Source organism: Macrobrachium rosenbergii, chromosome 43 (assembly GCF_040412425.1).
Source record: "Macrobrachium rosenbergii isolate ZJJX-2024 chromosome 43, ASM4041242v1, whole genome shotgun sequence".
Lineage (NCBI taxonomy): Eukaryota > Metazoa > Arthropoda > Malacostraca > Decapoda > Palaemonidae > Macrobrachium > Macrobrachium rosenbergii.
In genome coordinates, this window is record NC_089783.1 from 10,397,896 (window position 1) to 10,425,319 (window position 27,424).

The following is a 27,424-nucleotide window of genomic DNA, read 5'->3' on the forward strand; positions in this document are numbered from 1 at the left end:
AAATGTTTTAAAAAGAAGTTGGTGCAGCTAGGGGCCTAAGGGATGCCACAAACAGCCTACAGTAATGCCTACAGTACACCATGAGTGAACTAGAGGTGAACCGCAGGTGAACCGCATTTATGTACCTAAGTGAGAGGAATAATTTGTACTGTTGGATATCCTTTTATAAAAGTGTATGTTTTACAGTCTACAGGAAATACCTGTAACTCTAGGCACATAAATCACGCAATTTGTGTCCATTATGCAAATAAGCTCGCTGGCATCTGTACAACTTAAAATCTTAAAATTATTCAACAAATGATTTAAACATAAAATGTTACAACTATAAAATCAAATTAAAATTATCACAATTACTTAACAAATAATTTCATTACAAAGCACAACACTTACAAAATTCTTTTGAAAACTTAAACTCACCATAGTGTAACAATTATAAAATTCTTTTAAAAATTGCATCAAATTTTACAAAAACTGCAAATGCAATACACTGTTTCTTCCATTCAAATATTCCACAGTGTTTCATACATGTATACATGTTCAGCACAATCATCATTGTATAAGCATTATACAATTATCCTTTTGAGACACTCTCTACTTCTGTTCAATTACTTGATAATACTCATTTTCAATTTCTGATAATTACTATTCTATCTAAAGAATGCGTACACTTTCATTCACAGTCTCCTATTCATGATTCTTATACAAAAAGTCCCCTAAACAGGGTTATGAACCTATGGGTTATGAACCTATAACCTATATCCTACAACCTATAAATTGATGTTTCTTACGGGGTCACCAAGAAGGGAAAAACATTATCTGTGCAAAGAAGCATTTTTTGAAGGCTCTCTGAAAATGACATCACAAAATGAAGCCTTGTTCCAATTTTAGAAATTATTATATATAAAAAATAAATATATCAACTTAACACCCTCCTGTACAGTAGTTATCAGCTATATAAGCATGGTTATTTTTGTATATGCTGCCATATATCAATCTCTTAAAATTGACTTTTAAGCGTAAAGTACAAGTTAATTTAGGTTAGGAACTCTATGGAATTGCTGTTAGTTATAAGATCTCAGGACAATATTCAAGTGCAGCTGTAATATAGTCTTTGTTACTTAAACTCGGCTACTTATCAGAAACCTAGACAATATTCAAGTATAAGCTACAATATAAGGTCTTTGTTACTTAACAAACTCTGCTACTTACCAGAAACCTAGACAATATTCAAGTATAAGCTACAATATAAGGTCTTTGTTACTTAACAAACTTTGCTACTTATCAGAAACCTAGACAATATTCAAGTACTATATAAGCTACAATATAAGGTCTTTATTACTTAACAAACTCTGCTACTTATCAGAAACCTAGACAATATTCACGTACTATATAAGCTACAATATAAGGTCTTTATTACTTAACAAACTCTGCTACTTATCAGAAACCTAGACAATATCCACGTGATTATATAAGCTACACATAAGGTCTTTATTACTTAACAAACTCTGCTACTTATCAGAAACCTAGACAATATTCAGGTACTATATAAGCTACAATATAAGGTCTTTATTACTTAACATACTCTGCTACCTATCAGAAACCTAGACCATATTAAAGTGCAGGCTATAACACTTGAGGTTTCAAGGCTCAGATACTGAGAAGAGAAGGAAAAATGAATACTGTAATAAGTGAATGAACCTATCAAAGATCAGCCAATACACTCATACAGTCAAACATTCACTATATAACATATAAAAAAAACACTTTCGTGTTCCAAGGTACCTATTAAGCCAAAACTATTGTGTAGGTACACAGGTACCTCTGAAGAATCATCTTAAAAGCTAAAAAAACTATAGGCCTCCATACACATCACTCATACATAAATTCATACATATACACCCTACAAGACAAGATATCAGTCATTATACTTTGCTGCAAAGCAGCAACAAGAAATGTGTAATTCTATTAAATTCTTATCCTCAACTGAAAATGTGATGGGAAGGTCGGTAGATGACGCTGGAGCAAATTCAGTGTCTCCGATTTTAAACAACGCTGCCCCTATGCCAGAATGAGGAGCTCTTGCTCCTTGGGCCAGAATTTAAAGGATGATTCTTCAGTGTAAGCTCTAGACTTTGTGCAAATTCCAAAATCTGCAAAAAAATCAAGATTTTAGTAATGGCACTGAAAACATTCACAAATAATTCAGACAGGGAAAAACTCTGAAACATTTACTAATCTTACCCTCAACTTTGCACAAAAAGTTGTTAAAATTGAAACCTACATAAGCAATATATTATAAATTTAATACCTTCACTAGCATCTTAAGTCACCGTTTTCATGTTTAACTTCATAATCTTAAGTTTTTACCTACAGTAACCTAAATAAAATTGTACCACCTGGCCATGTAATTTTTAAAACACTACCTTGTTCCAAATTCTACTTCTTGTTTAATTATTATTATTATCATTATATTACGGAGATGAACCCTATTCATATGGAACAAGCCAACAGGGACCAATGACTTGAAATTCAAGCTTCCAAAGAATATGGTGTTCATTAGGAAGAAGTAAGAGGAGGAATAGCTGCAATGTATGGTATTTGTTACTTTACAGACTTTGTTACCTATCAGAAACCTAGACAATATTCAAGTATAAGCTACAATATAAGGTCTTTGTTACTTAACAAACTCTGCTACTTATCAGAAACCTAGACAATATTCAAGTACTATATAAGCTACAATATAAGGTCTTTATTACTTAACACACTCTGCTGCTTATCAGAAACCTAGACAATATTAAAGTGCAGGCTATAACAGTTGAGGTTTCAAGACTGGAATACTGAGAAGGGAAGGAAAAATTAATAATAAGCGAATGAACCTATCAAAGATCAGCCAATACACTCACACAGTCAAACATTCACTATACAACATATAAAAAACACTTTCATGTTCCAAGGTACCTATTAAGCCAAAACTATCATGTAGGTACACAGGTACCTCTGAAGAATCATCTTAAAAACTAAAAAAAACTATAGGCCTCCATACACATCACTCATACATAAATTCATACATATACACTCCACAAGACAAGATATCAGTCATTATACTTTGCTGCAAAGCAGCAACAAGAAATGTGTAATTCTATTAAATTCTTATCCTCAACTGAAGATGTGATGGAAAGGTCGGTAGGTGACGCTGGAGCAAATTCAATGTCTCAGATTTTAAACGACGTTGCCCTTATGCCAGAATGAGGAGCTCTTGTTCCTTGGGCCAGAATTTAAAGGATGATTCTTCAGTGTAAGCTATAGACTGTGCAAATTCCATAATCTGCAAAAAAAAATCAAGATTTTAGTAATGGCACTGAAAACATTCACAAATAATTCAGACAGGAAAAACTCTGACACATTTACAGTACTAATCTTACCCTCAACTTTTGCACAAAAAGTTGTTAAAATTGAAACCTACATAAGCAATACATTATAAATTTAATACCTTCACTACATCTTGAGTCACTGTTTTCATGTTTAACTTCATAATTCTCAAGTTTTTGCCTACAGTAACCTGCATAAAATTGTACCACCTGGCCATGTAATTTTTAAAACACTACCTTGTTCCCAAACCCTACTTCTTGTTTAATTATTATTATTATCATTATTACGAAGATGAACCCTATTCATATGCAACACGCCCACAGGGACCACCAACTTGAAATTCAAGCTTCCAAAGAATATGGTGTTCACTAGTAAGAAGTAAGAGGAGGTAAAGGGAAATAAAGAAAGAATAGATCTTACTTGCAAGAAAAAAATAAATTAATACATTACTAGATAGGTAAAAACGTATTAAAATGCAAGGCGAATACTGCTAAGGTAGTAGTGCATTGCATCTTTGCTTGAACTTCTTAAGTTCCAATTGTACAACATCCTCTGGGAGGCTGCTCCACAGTCCAACAGTGTGATGAATAAAGGCCCTCTGGAACTGAGTTCTACAGTGAGGCACATTTACTGCATACTGGTGCTGTTGTTCAGCAGGAAAAGGGGATTAAGGATCAATTGTGAGTGTGAAAGATTTCTGTTAAAATACAACTTACAAAAAGCGACAAACAAGAGACCATGTGTCAATGGTCCAAGTCACAACTGCTAATATTAAGAAGGAATTCTTCAGGTGAGCCCTAAGAGAGTTCAGGCATTGGATGTCTACTTGCTCATTCCTACAAGTCTTATATAACCTATACTACAACACTGCAGATAAATTTCTCAGGCTCTTTGATGGATGCTGTTGCTCCTAGTAAGTTTGTAATTCACTGGTGTATTCTTATCTTTGGGAGTATGGTTAGCAAGTTCATGGCATTCTGGGATGTATTTTAGATAATACTGATAACAATAATAACAAAACTTACAATATATCTATCACAGCAGAAAGGAAATCAAATAAAATACAAATAAACTAGGCCTCTGTAACAGCAAAACCTACTAAGTCATGTTAATATGTATTTAAATTAAAAATGAAAACATGAATGACAAGATATATCTGCTCAGAAACTAGAGTAAAATTGAAATAATAACAAAACTTACATTAGATCTGCCAGAGCAAAGAGAAAATTAAATAAAATACAAATAAAAGGACAAATTTTAAATAAATTTTATAACTAACAAACCTTCGGTCTTAACATAAGGATAAATACAATTTGACAAAGCCAAGTGCCAGCCTTCAAAATCCTTTGAGCAGAAAAGTTCTTTTTGAATGCCAAAAAGGGCCTAGCCCTCTAACATCATGTGCTCTTGTATGCACTTTGTTAGGACTGGGGCATGAAGTCGAACTATAAGCATGTCGAATAGTTTCAAGAAGCCAAGAGGAGATCGTATTCTTGGACACTTCTTTCTTGTTCCAGCCAGTGCTAAGGAAAGTCTTCGGAACCCCGGTCTGAGATGATGAGTCCTTTTCAGATAACAGCGTAGAGCTCTGACAGGGAAAAGGAGCAATTCATCCAGATCGTTGTCAACAAAGTCATTAAGAGACAGTATGGAAAAAGATTAAAATCTGTCATCATGAGAAGAGGGGTTTTGAGTCTTAGCCATGAATTCCGTGACAAATTTGAAGGCTACAGATGTCCAACCCCTTGTATGCTTGGCATCAAAGGATAGGTCATAGAGTTCACCAACTCGTTTCGAAGAGGCCAGGGCCAAAAGGAAAACCGTCTTGAGAATCAAGTTTCTGTCTGATGTACGGCGTAAAGGCTCAAAAGGAGTATGGGTGAGGCTGCCCAGTACCAAAGTCAAGTCCCAACTGGGTGGTCTAAGTTCTTTTGGAGGACAAGACTGCTCAAAGCTCTTGAGAAGCAGAGATTTCCCACGAGAAAGAGAGATCAACATTCCTCATACATAGAACTGCACTCAAGGCAGCTCTGTAGCCCTTGATGGAAGACACAGAAAGTCATTTCTCTCTGTGGAGAAAAACAAGAAAGTCTGCTACTTGCTGAAGAGAAGCTCCGACTGAAGAGAGATCCCTTTGAGGCCACCAACCACAGTAAACGGCCCACTTGCCCTGGTACATGGTTGAGGAAGAGCTTCTGAGATGGCCAGACATCTCCGATGCTGCTCTGCAAAAAAAGCCTCTCGCCCAGGGGAGATACCAGATAGTCTCCATCCATGAAGAGAAAGGGACCCTACTAAGCAGTGGTATCTCTGGAAGTGGGGATGACACAGAAGGTTTTGCCATGGAGGAATCTCTCTTGGAGCTTCTGACAGTACGGTTAGGTGATCAGGGAACCATTCTGCATGAGGCCACATGGGAGCATCTAGGGTCACTCTGAGATTCTGAGAGGCCATTACCCTGTTCAGAAAGACCTTACTTTGAAATCTTGATGTGACCTTTGACAAGCAGGTCTAAGTTCTGTCGAAGCATCAGAGGGGGGAAGGACAAAAGTCACTTGACTTGCTCCCTCAACAAAGAAAAACAAACTTCCAACTCCCTGAGAGACTCCTAGGAAGACGAAGAAAATGCCAGAGAAGGGGGCTTCCTACAACAATCTTATACTTCTGGACACAACAGTCCCTGTCTGCAAAAGACAGGACTCTGAGACACTCACTGACGCAAAAAAGGAAGTAGTGTCAGCTCGTCTTGAGCTATCAGACGAAGGTAGAAAACAGACTGAAGAGAGTCCAGGTGGAAACTCAGATACTGGATGCCTAGACACTGGGCACTCGGATCCCACTGAATGCTCGGACGCTCAGCAACCAAAAATCACAATTTTTGAAAGTATATTGTATTTTTCCTAACTATACAAACCTAAGGTCCTTTACATTAGGAATTACTTTCAGGCATAGGCTGGAAACGGCCATTAAACTCTTGAGCAAGGTGGTTAGGCAGTAACTACCGCCAGGTAGGCGGGAATACCCGCCTGCCCGGATGTAAACATTCCAGTTTGCCTTTCGGTCCAGGTTCAGATTGAGGGGTGGCATGAGGTGGGCATAGTATGCAATGTAAAGGACCTTAGGTTTGTATAGTTAGGAATAATACAATTTACTTTCAAAAATTGTGATCTGTTCCAACACGATATACAAACCGTCGGTCCTTTACATTAAGAAGACTCACTGGTTGGAGGGAGGAATCTGAGTGAGTCTCCTGAACTGACTGGAGTTCTGCACACCTGGGCTACTCCTCCTGGTCGAAAGAGCGAGGAGGAGTACCACGCCTCTGACATATTGATCGGAGTGTAGGAACTGCTAGATCAAATGTCAGATACTGGACCCTTTCGCATGAGTGATGAAACGTAACTCCTACAAAATAGGCTGGAAGGATCTAGAGTCGGAGGCAGTAAGGGAAAGCCGAGATAGGGTTCCCTTATTGCCAGTCTCTCCTTCCTCCCCTTGCTAGAGGAAGGAGCGGAATTGCTTCTATGATTCTATAAGAAAAATAGAACGGGTGCTCGATGTGTAGTCTTACCGCATCAATGCCAGTTCAAGCAGCTATTGGTTCAAGTACTATTCTCATCCCTAAGGAGGAGAAGCTGGAGGACGGGGAAGGAGGAGGAAGAGAGGCCAGTCACTCTCGGAATCCTTCTCACTTCCAGAACCAACACCTTAGGTGAGATGCTACTCGTCCTCTTGAAGGAGCCAGGTAAGACAACACAACTTGTTGAGCAGACACCACAGAACCAAGGAAAAAGGGTTCCAAGGGCCTGTGGGCAAGACTGAAGGAAGAAAACAAGAGTGGTCTACGAGACTGTGTCTTGCTTCCAGACAGACAGAAACTTCCGGAATGCGAGGGATGGACCAAGCCATCGACTTCGTGAGCTCTCAGATGAAAGGTACCGGTATCGTCGTCGTCAGCTGCCAAGTACCTCCTTAATCGCTTCACGAAGTCAGGAGGAAGATGTGTCCTTAGACACTTCTTCCTTGGGAGAGACAGTACTAGCGAAAACGTTGACAACATCCAGGTTAGGAATGTCGAGCCTTTCGGAAAGTACCACAGCTCCCTAATAGGACAAGGTAACGAATGATCTGGATTATTGACACAAAGTCCAAGGAGGAGGGGAACAAGAAGGACTCGAACCCGACAGTAGATGCCAACGGATTCGGAGTCCACCTACACCAAGGCCAGGGTAAGATGAGAGATGGTCCTAAGAGGGCATATCTCTATCCGACGACTCTCGTAAGGCGAGTGCAGAGCACGGACAGGAACCCTAAATGGGAATCACATGCCACCCAGGGAACAGTTCCCTGGGACAGCACGACTGAAGAAGCTTCTTGTCCGTAGCTAACTCTCGACTGAGGAGACGAAGGCTACCTCAGATAGAAGACTAGGTCGCAAGGGCCTATGTTCTTCGCAAATGAAATAGAGAGAAGCAACCCTCGGTGGAGAAGACGAGGAAGTCCAGACTTGACGAGCAACTCTGACCCGAGAAGAAGTTCTGACAAAGACACCACCAGTGAAGATGGATCCAGTCCCTAGGACAGTGTTGCAGAGGACTTCAAGGGATTTCCAGCTATATCCGTTGCTGCTCGGCGAGAAAGCCTATGCTTGCAAGGAAAGCTGGAAAGTCTCCCAGTCCTGAACACACAGGGATGTACTGCCTCAAGAACTGCTTCTTCTGTAGCTGCTACAGGAGGTTGGGTCAAGCGGAATTCTTCTCGATGCCTCGGCAATCAGGTCGGATGAAGGCGAAGTCTTCAAGTATTTGTCTGTAACTCGGGGTGAGCAATATTTGTGAACCCCTAGTGAAACGGACAAATACGGAAGGAAAAAACGTCGATATCAAGTTTTCACCCAAAAGACAGTATGCCTCACCGGAGTGGCCCCTGGTCTGGTATGAATGAGCGAGAAAAAACTACCGACTTGTGTGCGGGGAGGCAACAGAAGAACGGTAGGGATTTCTCAGTCGAGCAGTCTCTGCATGAATCTTCATGAAGAAAGAGTGAGCAGCATGTTCCGTCCCAATCACTCAAACCCGAGGCCAGGAATGCATGTGGTTAATTGAGCTGTCGAGTGTGCAATAGAACGACACTCGAGTACCTGCAAATGTCGAGATGAAACAAGAGGAAAAAACGATTGCCTCTTGTTTGTCGACAAATGTCACTACTGTACTGTGGTTTGTTGTTCAACGAAACCAGTGAGTGCCCCAAAACCCATCCTGAATTCTCGGATGGCCAAAAGGCTGCCCTGAGCCCCAGAGTGCGCCTTGAGGACGGACGGTGATGAGCAGGTACTAATCTTCTCGGTCACACAACTTCAGGACAAGGTCTTACCAGAGTGTGCCTATTCCTCAATCTGTGAATCTGTAAGTAGAGGGGAATATGCAAGCATATTCAAAGGTTCCTTCAGTCAAGCATTAGCCTAACTCTTTCCTCATAAATCGAAGAGGAAAGAAGGACGGAGGAATGGAAGCAGACTTCCAATCTCCACCATGGGGAAGCTATTGCAAGATGACAGGGTACTGAGCTAATTAGCTCTAGCCGGGCTGGCATTTCCCGAACTGGGAGCACAGGAGAGGAGGTGGGATGGAAGTTCGATGGAAGGAATTGCCGAGACCTAAGGGAAATAGATACTTCTCCTGAAGGAATCCATTCCCAGGTCTCGGCAATGTCGCTGCCAGTTCCAGAGACTCAATAAGTATCATTTCGTCCAGGCATCAGCAGTTGCAATCTTCTTCTGAAGCCTAGGACTTCTTAGCTAAGGAGTTGAGGGGGGCTGGCTTGAACTCAAGGTCGAGTTGAGATGACTAAGACCCAAAGTTCTTGCCATTGTCCAAAGGACAAGTCGGTGCCCTGGTACAAACTTTGATTACCGAGGTATCTGGCAAATCTCTGAAGAGAAAGGCAGAACCAAGTAAAGGTTCGTTCCTAAGGGAGATCCTCAGGGAGATCCAAATTGGGACAAAGTCCTTCTTCTTAGCACCAGAATTGCCCAAAAAACTGCAGTCGGCAAGACCCTCCGAGGCAAGAAGAATTCATATTCTGTCGAGGCAGGGGTGGAAGCTCGGTGTCTCGACCTGAATTAACTCCTTCGAAGAAAAGAATTTATCGGGTCGAGAACGCTCTCGGAACCCAGGACCGCGGCGGTCCCCAACACTCTTGGTCCCTCGGGAACTGCAAGGGTTGTGAGTGATGAAGGTTATTCATTGGGGGAGCTGCGGTCCTGTCCCGGGGATCCTCGCGCCAATTCGTCGGCACGAAGTTCTCCAAAAACATGGGGGCGATCACAACTTGAAGAGGAAGACCCTCGTTGTTTCTGAAGCGTGAAACTCCTGTACCTCTCCCCTTGGAGGGAGACCTTGACAGATCTCATGAAACCCTCCTCGGCTACCTGGTTATACTACGAGAGAATCGGGGGGCCGACAACCAAAGAACGCCAGGCAGCCGAACTCCAAAGATAATTTCGTCGGAGCTCTCTGTCCGTCTCGCGCCTCTCGGAACAACCAAGAGGAGAAGGGAACAGGTGAGGAGAAAGAGTATCCCTACCTGTCCTGCCAGTAAGATAAGCAGGAGAGGCGGACCATGAGCGATAATCAACCGAAGGAGATTACTGCCACATGGGGGAAGAAGAGCAAAAAGTTCACTCGAACATAGCCAAGAACCCGAATTGGAAAAAACCAAGAAGGGCCGAGCGGATCACACGAACGCAATCCAGCTGGTTGGTATGCGGCGGACTGGGAGGCAGGCGGGGCGAGTCGAGCTGAGCCAAGCCAGTCTGGCAAGCCGAGTCAAGCCGAGCCGAGCCAGTCTCGTAAGCGCGACCGGGGGCCAAGCCTAGCCAAGCCAATCGCTCAAACACAATCGTAACTGGGCAGGCCGGACTCGTCTGCTGTGAACAATTGCTAGTTTCCCGAACTCTAAACTCCTTCGAGGCCAAGGCCCCTCGAGAAGAAGGTTCAAAGGGGAATTCTGTGTCTGCTATCTTGCATGCTCGAACCCTAAAGACCAAGACACAAGAATGAAGCCCGGCCGAGCAACCGAAGCAGCTGGCAGGCAGTATCGAGACACCCAGACACCCGCGCGTCTCGGCACCAAGACACCCGGGCGTCTCGGCACCCAGACACCAGGGTGTCCCGGCAACCAGACACCTGGGTGTCTTGGCACTTTCTCTCGTCCTGTGCCTCTCGTCAGGAGAGCGCTCGTGATTCATAGAATTCGAGCCACCCACGAGACTTCCAAAAATCAGGAGCGGCTGCCTTGTTCCCTAATAGATCGAAAGAACCAGTCTTAGATGCAGACTTCCAAGACTGGCAATGAGGGCGTGGCCTCGAGAGGCCGCGCTCTCGCGGCCACCAAAATGCAAGATCCCACAGGAGAATGCGAATCGATTCCTGCCCAAGGGCGGGAAGAGTCAACGAGAGAAACTTGTCCCTGGAAGAGAGTCAGTCCCTTAGAAGTCCCGCAGGACTCCCAAAGGGAATCTCTTCCCTGCTTCTTCTGATGTTCAAACCGACAGGATCGAGACACCAGGCTGGGAACCCGACCGAGCACTGGCAAGCACTCAGGGAGCGCTTGCGGTGCTAGCAGGAAGAGGAGCCGAGACACCTAGGTGCCTCGGCAATTTCTCTCACACTGCTCCCGCACTGGGCCCAGGAACATCTCTCCAGACCAGATCAGGATACTCGATATTCCATAGAATCTCGAGCACTCGGGGCGGCTCGTGAACGAGCGCCCGAAGCAGCCCCCATCTTAGAGGTGGAACCTCCAGGACTGGGAACGGGATTGCAAACCGAGGTCTGCGTGCCCACAGCTTCCGAAACGCAAAACCCAGGGCTATGCGAATAAGTTTTCTAACCCGAAGGTCGGAAGAGCCAACGAGAGACCCATTGCCCCCTCGGTAGGAGGCAGTCCCTAGACGTCCAAGGGCATCAAGGGGAAGAAGCAGCATTCCTCTCCTTCGGCCGATGGAGGTCTGTCCGATTCTCGGGACCCCCTTGGACCTCAGGAGAGGAAGGGAAGACACAGCAGAAGACAAAATCGAAGATAAGATGAAGAGGACGGCGGCTACTTCCACTCCGACATCTTCTACAGGATGGTGGACACGAAGCATTGTAACCTCCAGGGTAGTCCGGCAGGAACACAACAGATGCGGCCCAGGACACTACCACCACGAGAAGCAGCAGGCATGATCAGGACAGCCGATGCAGGAGCTACGGCAGCGGTTCGGAAGGCAGGAGCTACTGCAACGGCCAGGAACACCACTTCAACAGGGTGACTTCCTTCATCTTCACGCCGACATCTTCTACAGGATGGCGGACATCGTAACCCCTGGGGCAGCTGGCAGGAACACAACGGAAGCAGCCCCTGGCACGGCCGCCAGGAGAAGTGGCAGGCATGATCAGGACAGCTGGTGCAGGAGCTACAGCAGAGGTTTGGAGAGCAGGAGCTATTACAATGGCCAGGAACACCACTTCAACAGGGTGACTTCCTTCCCCTTCATGCCCAGATCTTCTACAAGATGGCAGACATCATAACCTCCAGGGCAGCTGGCAGGAACACAACGGAAGCGGCCCAGGGCATGACCACTAGGAGAAGTAGCGGGCACGATCAGGACAGCCGATGCAGGAGCTACGTTAGCAGTTCGGAAGGCAGGAGCTACTGCAAGGGACAGAAATGTCCCATGAAAGTCACCAGCAGCGACAGGAATGATCAGGGTGGCTGCGGCAGGAGACCAGGAAGAGCAGCCCAGAGACTGTCGTCGAGTTGACAAGAGCATAACACAGGGAACAGCAGGAGTAGATGGACCACAGGTACGCCGGAGGCTGTGCAACAGCATAAATGAAGACCAGCAATGACAGCGATCGATCCACATCAGCGGGAACAGAGTCAGAATGATCCCGACGTGGAAATATGTCATCTAACCAGATATTGTGGTCGATCCCGAAGCAACACTGAATGAATGTCGGGACTGCTTCATGAGCGATATCCTTTGATATATCCAACCAACTACTGCTGTGTCTGCGATGCTCACTGTCAACCTGAAAGAAAAGCAAAGATGATTAATAGAGGGAGACTCCTCTCACTACAAGGGGAACTGCCCTACGCAGTGGGAGGAGGTACTCTACAAGAGGTCACCCGATCGCTCCCCGCCGCTGGTCTTCGCCCGACGAGTGAGCGAAGAGGGCCAAGGAGAGAGATCCACTAAAGGGGGAAGGAAGAACCTACGGGAAAAGAAAAAAGGACGGAGGGGAGGCCACCATGGGCGCCGTGGAAGCAGAACTTACCGACAACAGCCACAACCTCCCACCCGGCCCCCAGTTCTCCAAGCAACACTCAGCATAAGTAGGAAGGAATTAGTGATGCTCCTTATACACGGAGGGCGGAAGCCCAAGAAGGGAACGAACTCTTACGTCCCGATGAATGTAGGGGAGTGAAGATATTGCCTCCCAAACTATATCTCCGAATGTACAGGGGCGCCTGGAAGAGAAGCATTATCACTCGGTTACGTTTCTCCAATAACGCCCTTGGCCGTCAAACCCAAGACACAGCGCTGGGAACGACAGCTTATGCAAGGTTATTACAAATCATGGGTTTGTATTAATAAATATCAAACACACGTATATATGACTAAAAATACAGAAAGATCCCACCGGGATAATAAGAGCTTGACGACAGTCAGGCAGAGAGAACGAAAAACAAGTCAGCAACGCATGACAGCCGAAAGCAAACTGGAATGTTTACATCTGGCCAGGCGGGTATCCCCGCCTACCTGGCGGTAGTTACTGCCTAACCACCTTGCTCAAGAGTTTAACGGCCGTTTCCAGCCTACGCCTGAAAAGTAATTCCTAATGTAAAGGACCGACGGTTTGTATATCATGTCGGAACAAACCTAGAATTCAAAACATTGCCTAACTAGTAATCTATAACCCTGTGACAAACCCAACAATTCTGCATTATACTGAGCTAAATTGAAAACCCTATCACCAGAATTACCACCACCGCAAGACGAACCAAACTCATCCACCGAAGGAAAAGGAACCTTCAAGGACGAAGGAGCATTCGCCAACACTACAGAACCCGGCAAACTCGAAACCATATCCGAACAATGAACCACGGACTTAGAAACCTTCTGTTGTAAAAAACTCAAAGCAGGAAATAAAACCAAAGATGGATCCAAGACGAAGTCGTCACGCTAGAAACCCCAACCGAACCCGAACAAGACGACGACTGCACCTTCCACTTCTCTTTCTGAACACTTCCTAACCTATTTTCCCTACTAGTCTGTGTCTTACCTAACTCTACATCAACCTCTGAACTTACACCTTGAGTGGGAAGGGGGGAATGGGCTGCCAACACTGCCTGCTCTGCGCCGGGGAGCCTGGCAGAACCTACCTTCGAAGCTTGCGGTTCTCCATGACCCCCGGCACCCATTACGGCTGGTTCTGGAACAGGCAGGGGGGGCTGAAAAAGAATGATTACTATCACTATATCTATTCTCTGTTAACTTACTCATCAGGCTAGAAATAGGCTAGACATACTGGATGATAAACTGTCCTCTAAATTCTTGAATAATCCTAAAGCTAACACTTCCTTATCTACTGATTGTAACCCTACACATAAAATACAAACAGAATGTCGATCGTGTTTGAGGTTACTCATCCTACGCTTGCCAGATGTGCAGGACCGATGAGCAGCAGCATCTCCAGCAGTAAAAGACTCAGTTGTCGAAGATGTAGACGAAGTGGAAACAGCGGCGCTAGCAGACGGCGACATCTTCTTGTCTGACTTGTCCAAACAAGTCCAAAGTACCGATCCAAAGTTAAAACCGGGAGAGAAGTTCCAAATCCGACTAGTCAATAGAGTATAAATCCAGTAGGAAAGGCGTTGAAAACAGTCCAAAATCGTAATCTGATGTCCAAATTCTTTAAATGGGGGTCGGGCTAAATGACCAAAAGTTCACCGGATGTGGGACACACCCACACAGCACAGTGAACAAATAACAATTGGGGATGTCGGACTCTGTCGGCCGGTATTTGCAGCAACGTTGTCAACGGTACCTCAGGTAACTCATTTGACAAGATTTTTCCTGTAGCATTGGTAACGCTGACAGTTAATTACCCACTTTGTGAGTAAAATTATGGGGATATAGTTCTGGCTGGTCAGTGACCAGGGCTAATTCAGGTGTTTAGGGAGTGTATTGCAATGTGATGGATGTGTTACCTGGTCGAGAGGAAATTTCATTGGTTACCTTTTTCTACAAAGTCGAGAAGTCCCATCTACTGGCAGCTTGATAGTGACCACATCAAAAAGGCTACTGGTAATGCACATCTGTACCTACACACCTGCATTCTCTCTCTCTCTCTCTCTCTCTCTCTCTCTCTCTCTCTCTCTCTCTCTCTCTCTCTCTCTAGGTCTATAGCGAAACAAGCTGTACCCAAAATCATTTATTTGACAAAACTCTAACATAACTGGATTGCCAGAAACAAGATATGAAATAAAATGAATACTAATGTTCACCAACTGATCAGACATATTAAAGTTCATCATCTCTAACTAATTTTTCTCTCCACATCGTTATCCAACAATAGGTCAAAATAAGTCAAAGTCCAGGATATTCCCAATGAGTACATTTTCACCTCTTCCTCAGTGAAACATCTGAAGAAATCAAATAAAACCCTTGTTAACAATTGCATAAAAATAAAGATATGGGAATTCCTTCTATGTTACTTATAAAGTACACACAATGTAATAAATGCTTGACACAAGTGAGACATATGTTAAAAGAAAGAAACAATCTACAGTTTGGGAAATCTAAAATTGGTTCCTACCTTCAATCAGCAATGTTCAGTCTTAATCGACAGATCTCAAAAAAACAGGGTCTTCACCGAAGACTTTTAAAAATGTTCAGTGTTGGTCTATGGATGATCATTTGCATGATAACTAATCCCTTCACACACTGGGACTCCGCCCAAAAGAAACGTACCTACTAACTAATTAACCGGAACCTGGACATTTCCAGCAAATGCACTCACACAGTCTTGTTGTGAGGCAGAGAAGTTCCCACGTCTTGAGAATACCTGATGTACACAGTTTTACTAATTAGGAAATGCACCAGACAACAGCTAATCATCCTGTCAAGGTTCTTCACAATGTCTTTAGCCACACTTATCAATATCACAATTTTTAAAGTGAATTGTATTTTTCCTAACTATACAAACCCGAGGTCCTTTACATTAGGATTACTTTCAGGGGTAGGCTGGAAACGGCCGTTGAAACTTCAAACAAGGTGGTTAGACAGTTAACTACTGTCCGGGAGGCGGGAGTACCACCTGCCCGGATGTAAACATTCCAATTTGCCTTTTGGCCCAGGTATCAGATTGAGGGGTGGCATGAGGTGGGCATAAAGTGTAAAGGACCTCGGGTTTGTATAGTTAGGAAAAATGATATTTTTATAATAAAATAAAGTTTGTTCATACTTACCTGGCAGATATATATACAGTGGTACCTCGGTTTCCGACGCTAATCCGTTCTAGAAGGAATGTCGAGATTCAATTTTGTCGAATTCCGAATTAATTTCGACCATAAGAAATAACTGAAAATGGATTAATCCGTTCCTGACCACCAGTCACTACTCCAACCTTGTCTTTTTATACAAAACACTACACACATTACAATTAAATAAGTTCAGAGTTAAATAACTTACCTTATTAGAAGTCTTCTTACAGTTTTAAATGCATACTGTATCAAAAAAATTGGCCTACCAGTGGTAGACTGAGCGCTGCAGGCTAGGCTAGGCAGCCCATATGCACTCCAGAATGTACTGTAACGGGTACGCACAAAAACTGTTGTTAATGATAAATACAATGAAAAACAAGCCTGGTCATTACATTAAATTAATAAAACAATATTAAAAATAAGCCGAATGTACGGTAGAGTCTGTTATAAAAATTAAGAAAAACGTCTCAAGTTACGTCGGCATCGGCAGCTTGTGGCAAGCGCGAATGTAAACAAACCAGAGCGCCATCCTGGTGGCGTATCGCGGTACTACTGTAATTACATAAACATTGTGTACGTTCAGGATTGTATTAATTTATGGTAAATTCCATTCAGAGTCTACTGTAAGTGCTTTTAAATGTGCGTGGGAAGAATGCCACCAACAACGCCAACTAGCGGCGGCGTTATCAAACACTTTTGTTTACAAACATCATATGTTTCAAACGGGTCGGATCGCGTCGGGTCGGATTCCGGTTTGTTGTTCGGGAACCGCGCAAAAAGTTTACTCGGCATTTCGTGTCGGAATCCGATTTTGTCGAAAATGATTTTTAATGGTCGGAGACCGTTTCCACTGGCAGATATATATAGCTGTATTCTCCGAAGGTCCGACAGAATTTCAAATTTCGCGGCACACGCAGTGGCCGATCAGGTGGTTAGTACCCATTCCCGCCGCTGGGAGGCGGGCATCAGGAACCATTCCCATTTTCTATTCAGATTTTCTAACGCCACTGTCTCCTGAGGGGAGGAGGGAGGGCAATATGAATATATATATCTGCCAGGTAAGTATGAACAAACTTTATTTTATTATAAAAATATCATTTTGTTCATGAGACTTACCTGCCAGATATATATATAGCTGAATACCACCTTTGGAGGGGTGTAGAGACAGCTAAGAATAAGGGAAAAACAAATTTAGAGGTAAAATTATTTTGGTTCCTTACCTGACAGCATAGCTGACTGAGTGGTTACTGTCACCCTAGCCTGCTTCTGCTTTCCTAGAGACCCCAGCAAGGTAGTGACCTATAAAGCTGGCGACTGCTAGATGATCTGTCAACGGGGCGTGACCACAATGTGACTAGACCATAGACCATACAACAAGGACAAACGAGTATACCAACCACCTAACCAGCACTAAGACGTTAGTCAGCAAAAGATTGGGAAGACTGACTCCATCAATCGACCCAACAACCATAAAAACACAAAAAAACAATTAAAACCCTCCTAAACAGGATTAAAGGATCAGCAGAGCTACCCCTGACCCCAAGGTTGTAGCAGCAGCAATGTATGGTCCCAGAGAAAAGCAATTTTCGTATGCTACCTAAACATCTCTTAAGTGTGTGAGGCAAACACCGATTCACTTCGCCAAAATGTGGCACTAAGAATGTCACTGAGTACCATATTTTTCTGGAACGCCATGGAGGTAGCGACTGCCCTAACCTCATGGGCATTGACTCTCAACAACTTGAAGTTGGAGTCGTCACAACAAGAATGTGCCTCCTTAATGACATTCCTAATGAAGAATGCCAGTGCATTCTTCGACATGGGATTAACAGGATGTCTCACAGAACACCATAAATTGTCCGAGGGACCACGAAGGTCCTGTGTTCTTTTAAGGTAATACCTTGAGAGCTCTAACAGGACAAAGAACTCCTCAGGTTCTGTCCAACAAGGTCTGTCAAACCTTTAATTTCAAAAAAAATTAGGCCAAGGGTTAGAAGGCCTTTCATTCTTAGCCAAGAATTAGGGGACAAAGAGCAGACAGCATTGTGTCCCTTGAAGCCCACATGACGGCTGAAAGCCTGAACTTCTCTCACTCTCTTCACCGTCGCCAGAGCAATGAGGAAGACCGTCTTTCTAGTAACATCCTTAGAGATGCTGAATGAAGAGGCTCAAAAAGACTGGTCATTAAAAACTTGAGGACAACATCCAAATTCCAAGTAGGAGGAAATAGGCAGCTGAGGAACCTTGGACGTTTGAAAGAGATCTCAAGAGATCGTGAAGGTCCTTATTATTCAGACAAATCCAGTCCTCTGTGTCTGAAAACAGAAGAAAGCATGCTCCGATATCCTTTGATAGTTGGAACTGCCAACTTGAGCTTTTCTCTCAAAAGAGAAGGAAATCAGCTATTTGGCTCACAGTGGACGAGGAAGAGGAAAATCCTTCTTTCTGCACCAACCCTGAAGGTTGCCCACTTCGCTTGATAAACTCTGATGGAGAAGCTCTTCTGGCTCTAGCGATGGCCCGTGCCACCTGGCCAGAAAAACCCCTTCGCTCTGACCAATTTCTCAATAGTCTGAATGCAGTCAGGTTCAGAGCGGGGAGATTTGATGGTATCTCGTGAAGTGGGTTTGTCTGAGCAGATCTGCTCTCATAGGAAGGGATCTGGGAACGTCCACCAACCAGAAGAGAATTTCCGAGAACCATTGGTTCAAGAAGGCAAAACGGGGCGATGAGCGTCATCCTTGTCCCTTGAGAGGCCGAGAACTTGCGATGACTTCTCCCAGAATTTTGAACGGGGAAAAAGGCATAAACGTCCATCCCCGTCCAATCCCAGAGAAGAGCATCTATCGCCACTGCCCTGGGTCGAGAACAGATGAGCAGTAGAGAGGGAAGCCTCGCTGTTCTTGAGGTCGCGAAAAGATCCACAAGATGGCGACCCCAAAGATTCCAAAAATCTTGGCAAACCTCCTGATGAAGGGTCCATTCCTTCGGCAGGAGTTGATGGCGCCGACTGAGCAGGTCCGCTCGAACATTTTCTACCCCTGCAACAAAACTTGTGAGGATTGAAATGTTGCGAGCATGAGCCCAGAGGAGAATTCTCTCTTGCAAGGCCGAACAGGGAACGAGTGTGTTCCTCCCTGTTTCTTGAGGTACGCCAACGCCGTGAGTGTTGTCCGAGTTTACTTGAACAACGCGATTGGCAACTTGAGACTCGAAGAATTGGAGGACTAAAAGATTGCCGCCAAATCTTTGATGTTGATGTGCCAGGACACCTGTTCCCTCTCCAGGTTCCTGACACTTCTTTTCCCCCCTAGTGTTGCCCCCCAACCCGCCAATGATGACGTCGGAAAACAACACTAGGTCGGGGTTCAGAAGCTTGAGGGAGATCCCTTTTCCCAACTTCACAGGATCGAGCCACCACTTGAGATCCTCTTTTATGGAAGGAAGGATCCTCAATTCTTCTTTCCAAGTCTTCCTTGTTTTGCCAGTTCTCCAGCAAAAAGAACTGAAGAGGCCTGAGATGTAGACTCCCAGAAAAACAAACTTCTCCAGCGAGGAAATGGTCCCCAGCAGACTCATCCATTCCCTCACCTAGCATGTTTCCTTCTCCAAGAAGACCGAAACTTTTTCGAACATTGAAACTGCCGTTCTTGCGATGGAGACGCTATAAAAAGCCGCTGAATTCATCTGAATCCCCAGATAAACGATGGACTGTGAGGGGATCAGTTGCGATTTTTCTACAGACCAGAAGTCCCAGGGACTTCACGAGTTCCAGAGTAAACTGAAGGTCCTCCAGACACCTTTGTCAACCAGTCGTCCAAGTAGAGTGAGAGATCCTGAGTGCACAGATGCATCAACCAATCGTCTAGGTAGAGAAACATCCTGAAAATGTGACGCCAACAGAGGTGCAACCACCATCCAAGTAGTGACCAGACCCATTCTTCATGAGAAGAGTAAACACCCTCAACGGGGCTGTGCTGAGTCCAAAGCAGAGAGCCCTGAACTGGTAAGTCTTGCCCCCAAGACAACCTGAGATACTTCATCGAGCGTGGATGAATCGGACGTGAAGATAAGCATCTTGGAGGTCTAAAGACACCATCCAATCCCGGGGACGAAGGGCTCCTAATATTGACTGAGACGTTTCCATCTTGAACTTGTCCTTCTGGACAAAGTCGTTCAGCCTGCTGACGTCCAAGACGGGTCTCCAGCCTTCTGAATGTTTCGGGACCAGAAACAGTCTGTTGTAAAATCCCGGGATTTTGTGTCTAAGACCTGCTCCACTGCTCTCTTCTCAAGCATTTGTTCGAGAAGGTCAAACAGTATCTTCTGCTTGGCAGGATGGTAGTTGGGAAACAAAAACAAAAGACAAAGGCGGAAGAGTCAGGAAAGGAATCAGGTAGCCTCTCTCTAACTACTTGGAGGGACCAAGAGTCTGCCCCTCTCTTTCCAGGCTTGAGCAAAATGAAGAAGCCTGGCTCCTACCGGTATCTGGAGGTGAAAGGAGTCACTTGCCGCCCCTCTTGGGGACGACCTTGCTCTAGGAAAAAACTCTCCCTCGAGGTGCAGGTTTTGTTGCTTCCCGTGGAAGCCCCTCCTTATGAAACATTTAGCTGCTTCTTTTAGCTTTTTGAGGTCTGAGATCGAAGTCAAAGAAGGCGCTGAGGACGCTTAGAATGTCCTGGAAAGGAGGTCTTGAGTGGCCTTCTCCTGAAGGCTGTGTATTTATTTGCTTGCAAGGTCTGGGGAAGAGATGGCTTTAGAGAAAGGAGCCAACTGAAGCTCTCCTTCTGAGATGGAGAAACAGACTTCGCCAAAATGAAGCAGAACAACGCTCTCTTTTTAAAACTGACGAAAACTGAGAAGTTGGCTTCAGAGCCATCTCTGACGGCCTTGTCCATGCACCGTCAGTACACTGACAGCTCCCCAGACTAATGGAACTAGGGCTAGTAGCCTTAGTGTGCAGAACTCCCAGACACCAGTCCAAAAGTTAAAGACTTCCACAGTCTTGAAGAGTCCTTTGAGATGGTGGTCCATTTCTGTGAGGGTCCAGAAACCTTAGAAGAGGACACGAAGATCTCCTAGAGGCGTCCACAAGACTATCAAAGTCCCCTTTAGAAAAATGGAACTGTCAAACCAAGATCTTCACCTGTGTTGTTTAAATGCCGGATTTCCCAGACAAACGTGAAGGAGGCAAAGCGAAAACTCTTCTGAGTTCTTTCTAGTTGTCATCCAGTCCTGAACTTTCTTAAAAAAATATCCCAGAAAATTTTATTTCTTTTTTTAAGAAAGCCAGGAGATTTCCTCGCCTGAGACAAAGCCAACTGAGAAGGGGAGAGCGAGGAGCCGAAGCTTGAAAAGTTTCAGGAAACAAATCCTTAAAAAGACAAGTCAGAGTCTGATAATCAGAGAAGAAGAAGAAGGTACGTGTTTCTCTTCATCCGAAGGCTCTGACGAAAGGGTTCTTCTTCCTCAGCTGGAGGGTCAGGAGAGCGTGGGAGGAAGGAGACCGACTTCGCCGATACGCAAGCGGGACCCTATCATGTTTGGAAGTCGTGGCTAAATCCTGATGAGCAAACAACAGAAGAAGCGGGAAGTTGATCATCAAGAAAAACTGCAGGTGGAGTCAACGTTAGTAGGGCCGAAGAAGAGATAACGTAAGAAGGAGCGAGTTGAGCGTCCTGGCGGGAAGCGATGCAGCTGGAGCGTGACCGGACACGGAAGGAGCTTCACTATAAGGCGCGTGAAGCGTCCTGGGTGGAAGCGCCGAGACTCAAGGCGTACTAGAAGAGCGTCAAGCGTGAAGCGTGAGGAGCGCGAGAGGCTAGCGCGCGCCAAGCACACTCAAACCTGGCGCGATCGGGAGAGACGCAAAATCTTCAAAGTGAGAGAAAAGCTCCAAAGCCTTCAACTTAGGGAAGACGAGAAAGCTTCAGGAGAACTAGCAGACAAAGACGACGTTCCCGAAGCGGGAGGAGAGTGAGAAGGCCTGTACTTTAACAGGCAGATGCAAATCTTTACGACGAGGCCTGTCCTTTCTACGATCCATAAGAGCTCCAGCTGCTGTTGCATGCCCAACAAAATCTGGCAAGTTGGGGAAACAGCTCTCTCTAGAAGACGGGCTGAATTTGAGAGAAGGAGAGCGGAGAGGAGAAGTCTTCTTCTTCCACAGGGAAAGAGTTCCCTTGCCTTAGCGCGACTGGGAAGACGAGCAGCATCAACCTCCGTTGCACACTTTATTTCTTCTGCAGAGGAATTCCACGCAACTTTCGGGGAAGAGTAAAACGTCTAGAGGAAGAGGACGTGAAGCGCCTCTCCTCTCAAGCTTCTCTTAAGAGGGCGAGAGTCCAACCGAGAGCTCCAACCCCGACAAGGGGAGGACGTGTCGGAGGACGAGAAGCATTCCTTCATGGATGCGTGCCTGAGCACGATCCCTGGCAGCCTGGGTGGAGTCAACAGGACCTGCTGAAGGGACGCCAGATCGGAGGGAGTCCCCATAACCTTCATGCGGCTTTCGACATGCCCCCTCCCCGGTCTTGGGAGTTCGGCAGAGGTCCAGGCCTAGAAGCATTATAGGGTCGATCTGACGCCCCTCCACAACACTAGGGGCATTAACACACTAACACTTTGCGCTTGCAGGGCATTGCATTTATTTTCAAGAGCGCGAATAAACTCAAGAACGAGAGCCAGAGCATTACTTTCTGCAACAACCTCAAACCCGAAGGCAACACTAAAAAAATTAGGACTACAAGCTACAGGGTTACTAACAGGAGAAAAACCGTCTGTCCACAGAATGCACTCCTGGAGGAAGACCTCCTCAACCTATCACGCTCCAATTTACGCATATAGGATTCATACTTCTTCCATTCTCCCCTCAGATAATCCCTCACATTCATTGCAACGATTGTCCACAGAACATTGAATACCCTACATTTCATACATAAAGAGTGAGGGGTTATCAAAGTCTTCGATAGCCTCACCTTACAACCACCCAAGGTAAAGACACGATAGCTAGAGGAAGACATCTTATAGAGAAAAGTCAAAGGCAAATTCAAAAAACGGTCCAGAAAAGCGTATGCCAAGTCACAGATCCAAGTCGATACCAAAAACAACCAAAATACTCAAGTGACAAAATATTGAAATCCAAAAGGCGGAGGAACTGACAACAGATGTTGACAGTCCGGCGACAGAGAAAATCTGAATAGAAAATGGGAATGTGTACTAACCACCTGATCGGCCACTACGTGTGCCGCGAAATTTGAAATTCTGTCGGACCTTCGGAGAATACAGCTATATATATATATCTGGCAGGTAAGTCTCATGAACAAAATACAATTTACTTTAAAAATTGTGATTTGTTCTGACACAATATACAAACCCTCGGTCCTTTACATTACGAGACTTACTGATTGGAGGGAGGAATCTGAGTGAGTCTCTATGAACTGACTGGAGTTCACCACCTTGTCTTCCCTTCCTGGTCGTGAGAGCAAGAGGAAGGAGTGGGGTTGTTTCTATCAACCTGAACGGAAAATAGCACAGGAGCTCCCGTTGGGTGCTTACCTGCATCGACCGCCAGATCCAGCTTGTAACGGCATGTCCGTTCCCAGCCCGTGGGAAGAGAGCCAGGATGGGGAGAAAGAAGAGAGGCCAGTCACTCCACATTCATTCTCCCAATCACAACCGTACAACTTAGATGAGATGCAACCTGTCCTGTTAGAGGAGTCTGGTAAGCTACACAACTTGTTGAGCAGCCACCACAGGACCCAAGGAAAACGTGTCTAAGGACTTGTGTGCAACATCCTGAAGGTAGAAGGAGGTGAAAGTAGTCTGCTTGGACCACACACCCGCCTTCAGCACCTGTGACACCAACATATTTTTCCGGAATGTGAGGGACAGACCAATGCTGCGGACCTCGTGAGCTCTCGGACGAAGTGTACCGGTGTCATCTTCTCCTGCAGCAGAGTACGCTCTCCTTATCATCTCACGAAGCCAGAAAGAGATGGTGTTCTTGGACACTTCTTTCTTGGTCGAGCCAGTACTAATGAAGAGTCGTCGACACTCAGGCCATTGGTGTCGAGTCCTCTTCACATAGTGCCGCAGCACTCTAACAGGACACAGTAGCATCTCGTCTGGTTCATTACCTACAAAGTCCTCTAGGGGGGGGATCGTGAAGGACACGAACCGTGCGTCAGGGACCAAAGGATTCTGAGTCTTCGCTACGAAATCCGGGACGAAATTGAGCATAACTGATCCCCATCCCCTCGAGTGTTTAACATCGAAGGAAAGTCCGTGAAGTTCGCCAACTCTCTTCGCCGATGCCAGGGCTAGCAGGAAGACAGTCTTGAGGGTCAGATTCCTGTCTGACGACTCTCGTAAAGGCTCGTACAGTGAACGAGTCAGACTCCTCCGGACGAGAGTCACATCCCATGCAGGGGGCCTGAGATCCCTGGGTGGGCAAGACCTTTCGAAGCTTCTCATTAGTAGGGATATCTCGAAAGAAGAGGAGATGTCTACTCCTTTCAGCCACAAGACTAGGCCGAGTGCGGCACAGTAGCCTTTCACGGCTGAAACGGAGAGAAGCTTCTCTCGGCGAAGGAAGACAAGGAAGTCCGCGACCTGCTGAACAGTAGCTCCGACCGGAGAGATACCCCTTCGACGACACTAACCACAGAAGACGGACCACTTTCCCTGGTATACCGCTGTGGAGGATCGTCTGAGGTATCCTGCCACCTCTGTTGCTGCGCGACGCGAAAAGCCTCTTGCTCGCAAGAGATGGTGGATAACCTCCAGTCATGAAGACACAGGGAATGCACTGCCTGGTGGAACCGCTCTATGTGGGGTTGGCACAGTAGGTTGGGCCAGGGGGGAATCTCTTTCGGCGCCTCAGAGAGGAGAGCTAGCAGGTCCGGATACCAAACGGCCTGGGGCCATTTGGGTGCCACCAGAATCATACTGAGATTCGGGGTGATCATCACTCAGCGAATCAGACAGAACGGGGGAAAGATGTATACGTCGAGGATGTCCCACAGGTGCTGGAATGCGTCCTCCGCAGTGGCCCATGGGTCCGGCATGACAGAACAGAAGACCTGGAGCTTTCTGTTGTGCCGGGTGGCGAACAGATCGATGGCTGGACGCCCCCACAGGTCAAAAAGCCTTTCCACTACCTCCGAGTGGAGGGACCATTCGGTCCCTACCACTTGGTTCTGGCGGCTGAGCTTGTCTGCCACGACATTCCTCTTGCCTGGAATGTACCTGGCTGACAGCTCTACCGAGTGAGCCATGGCCCACTTGTGCACTTGCATCGTCAACTGATGAAGCTGGAGGGACACCAGGCCCCCTGCTTGTTGACGTATGCCACTACCGTGGTATTGTCACTCATCAGTACCACGGAGTGTCCCATCACTCGATCCCGGAACTCCTGGAGGGCCAGGAAGTCTGCCTTGAGTTCCAGGATATTGATGTGAAGGCGCTTGTCGTCTCGGTGCCATACTCCCGAAGTCAGCAATTCCTCCAGGTGTGCGCCCCATCCCTCAGTCGATGCATCTGAGAACAGTAGTATGTCCGGAGGGGGAGCATGGAGGGATACTCCTATCAAGAGGTTCCTGTCATCTGACCACCAGCGAAGGTCCTCCCTCACCTCCTCGGAAAGAGGGATGAAGAAGGATTGGGGGTCTCGGGACTGGGACCAATACTCCTTCAGTCTCCACTGGAGAGACGGCAGGTGAAGACGCCCGTGAGGTACTAGCTTCTCCAAAGCCGACAGGTGACCGATGACGACTTGCCATTGCCAGGCTGGCTGCTCCTGTCGTGACAGGAACAGCTGTGCTGCCTGCCTGAACTTGCTGATACTAGAGTCCGAGGGAAAGACTTTCGCTGGCACCGTGTCTATCAGCATGCCCAGGTACTTTATCCTCTGCTTAGGGATGAGATCTGACTTTTCGAGATTCACCATGATCCTTAGATCTCGGCAAAACTCGAGGAGCCGATCCCTGTCCTGTAGCAACTGCGAGCGAGAGCCCGCCAGGACTAGCCAGTCATCGAGATACCTCAGTAGACGTATCCCGTGCGAGTGGGCCCAAGCTAACATGAGTGAGAAGACTCTCGTGAACACCTGGGGAGCGGTAGAGAGCCCAAAACAAAGTGCCCTGAACGGGAAGACCATCTCCCCAAGGACAAAGCGGAGGTACTTGCAAGAGGACGGATGAATGAGTATTTGGAAATATGCATCCTTCATGTCCACCGTAAGCATGAAGTCGTTCTCCCTGATGGAGGCCAGCACGGATTGCGCTGTTTCCATCGTGAACCGAGCCTGGCGAACGAAACAGTTCAAGGGAGAGAGGTCTATGACCGATCTCCATCCCCCTGAGGCTTTCTCTACGAGAAAGACACAGCTGTAAAAGCCTGGAGACTGGTCCGACCCGACTTTTACAGCACCCTTGCTCAGCATGGCTTGCACTTCTTGCTGCAGTGCGGTGTCCTTCGAAGATCTTTGTACGTATGTTTGGAGATGGACCAGAGTGTATGTGAGGGGAGGCCGAGACTCGAAGGGTAGTAGATATCCCTCCTGAAGGACATCCACTATCCAGGTCTCGGCTCCATGTCGCTGCCATGTTGCCCAATGGCTCGACAGGCAACCCCCCACCTTCGGCAGCTGTTGGGGGGAACGCCGCCCCTAGTGTTTCACCTTCTTCTTCTTCCCTTTGCCCCCTTTACCGGTTTGGAAAGTGGGCTGAAAAGGACGGGAGAGACCACCCTTCTCGAGGAAGAAGAAGGCTGGGTATTTCCCCGGGACCCCTTCGAAGACTGGGACTTCTTAGTGGCCGAGGAGGTGCCAACCTGGCCCGAAGACCTGGCCGCAGAGGAATGCGAAGACCAGGAGGTCTTGGCCACTGCCTGGTGGACAAGCCAGTCACTGTCATCGGCCCAGCATTTGTCTACAGCGGCGTCCACCAACTCTCTGGGGAAGAGAGAGGAGGAACCCAGCAACGGTCCACTCCTAAGGGCAACTGCTGACTCAGGACCTACAGACCTGGAGAAGCGAGAGAGAACTGCATCTCTTCGCTTCAAAACCAGGTTTGCCCACAGGTTCGCAGTCTGGTGGGCGAGGTGGGAGATAGCCCTAACCCAGACTGGCACAGTCTCCCAAAGGCGGAGTCCTCTCCAGGTACGATGGCACCCGATGAAGCAGCTACCTTCGATACTGTGAAAGATCACAGATCGTGCCAGGACACTGCTTGGAAGGCCGCCATGGCGGTGGCTTCCAGGGTTGCAGCTTCTTGCTGGGAGAGGGAGATACTCTCTGCAGCAAGCTGCTGCAACGTCAGACCTGGATCCAGACAAGTCAGGTCCGGATCAACCTGTTTAGTCAGTAACGCCCCTACAGCTGGAGTATAGAAGCGCTTCTGGCAAGGCAGAGGGGGGGAAGAAGCTTATCCAAGTGGTCTGACCGAAGTGAGCTGTCTTGCCCAGACACAAGACTGTTCACTTGGTCGAGGACCCCCTCGGCAAGCATGGACCACGGCAG

General features: G+C 46.4%; 1 long non-coding RNA gene across 1 annotated transcript in view; it reads right to left on the bottom strand.

The window, feature by feature from the left end:
• Positions 1–1,605: 1,605 nt before the first annotated feature.
• Positions 1,606–27,424, bottom strand: part of LOC136828487 (uncharacterized) — a 30,047-nt gene continuing 4,228 nt past the window's right edge. The window contains exons 2-3 of the long non-coding RNA XR_010850061.1: positions 3,162–3,325; positions 1,606–2,150 (exon numbers count right to left, since the gene is read on the bottom strand). This is a non-coding gene — a long non-coding RNA (uncharacterized lncRNA). The remainder of the gene's footprint in view (positions 2,151–3,161; positions 3,326–27,424) is intronic.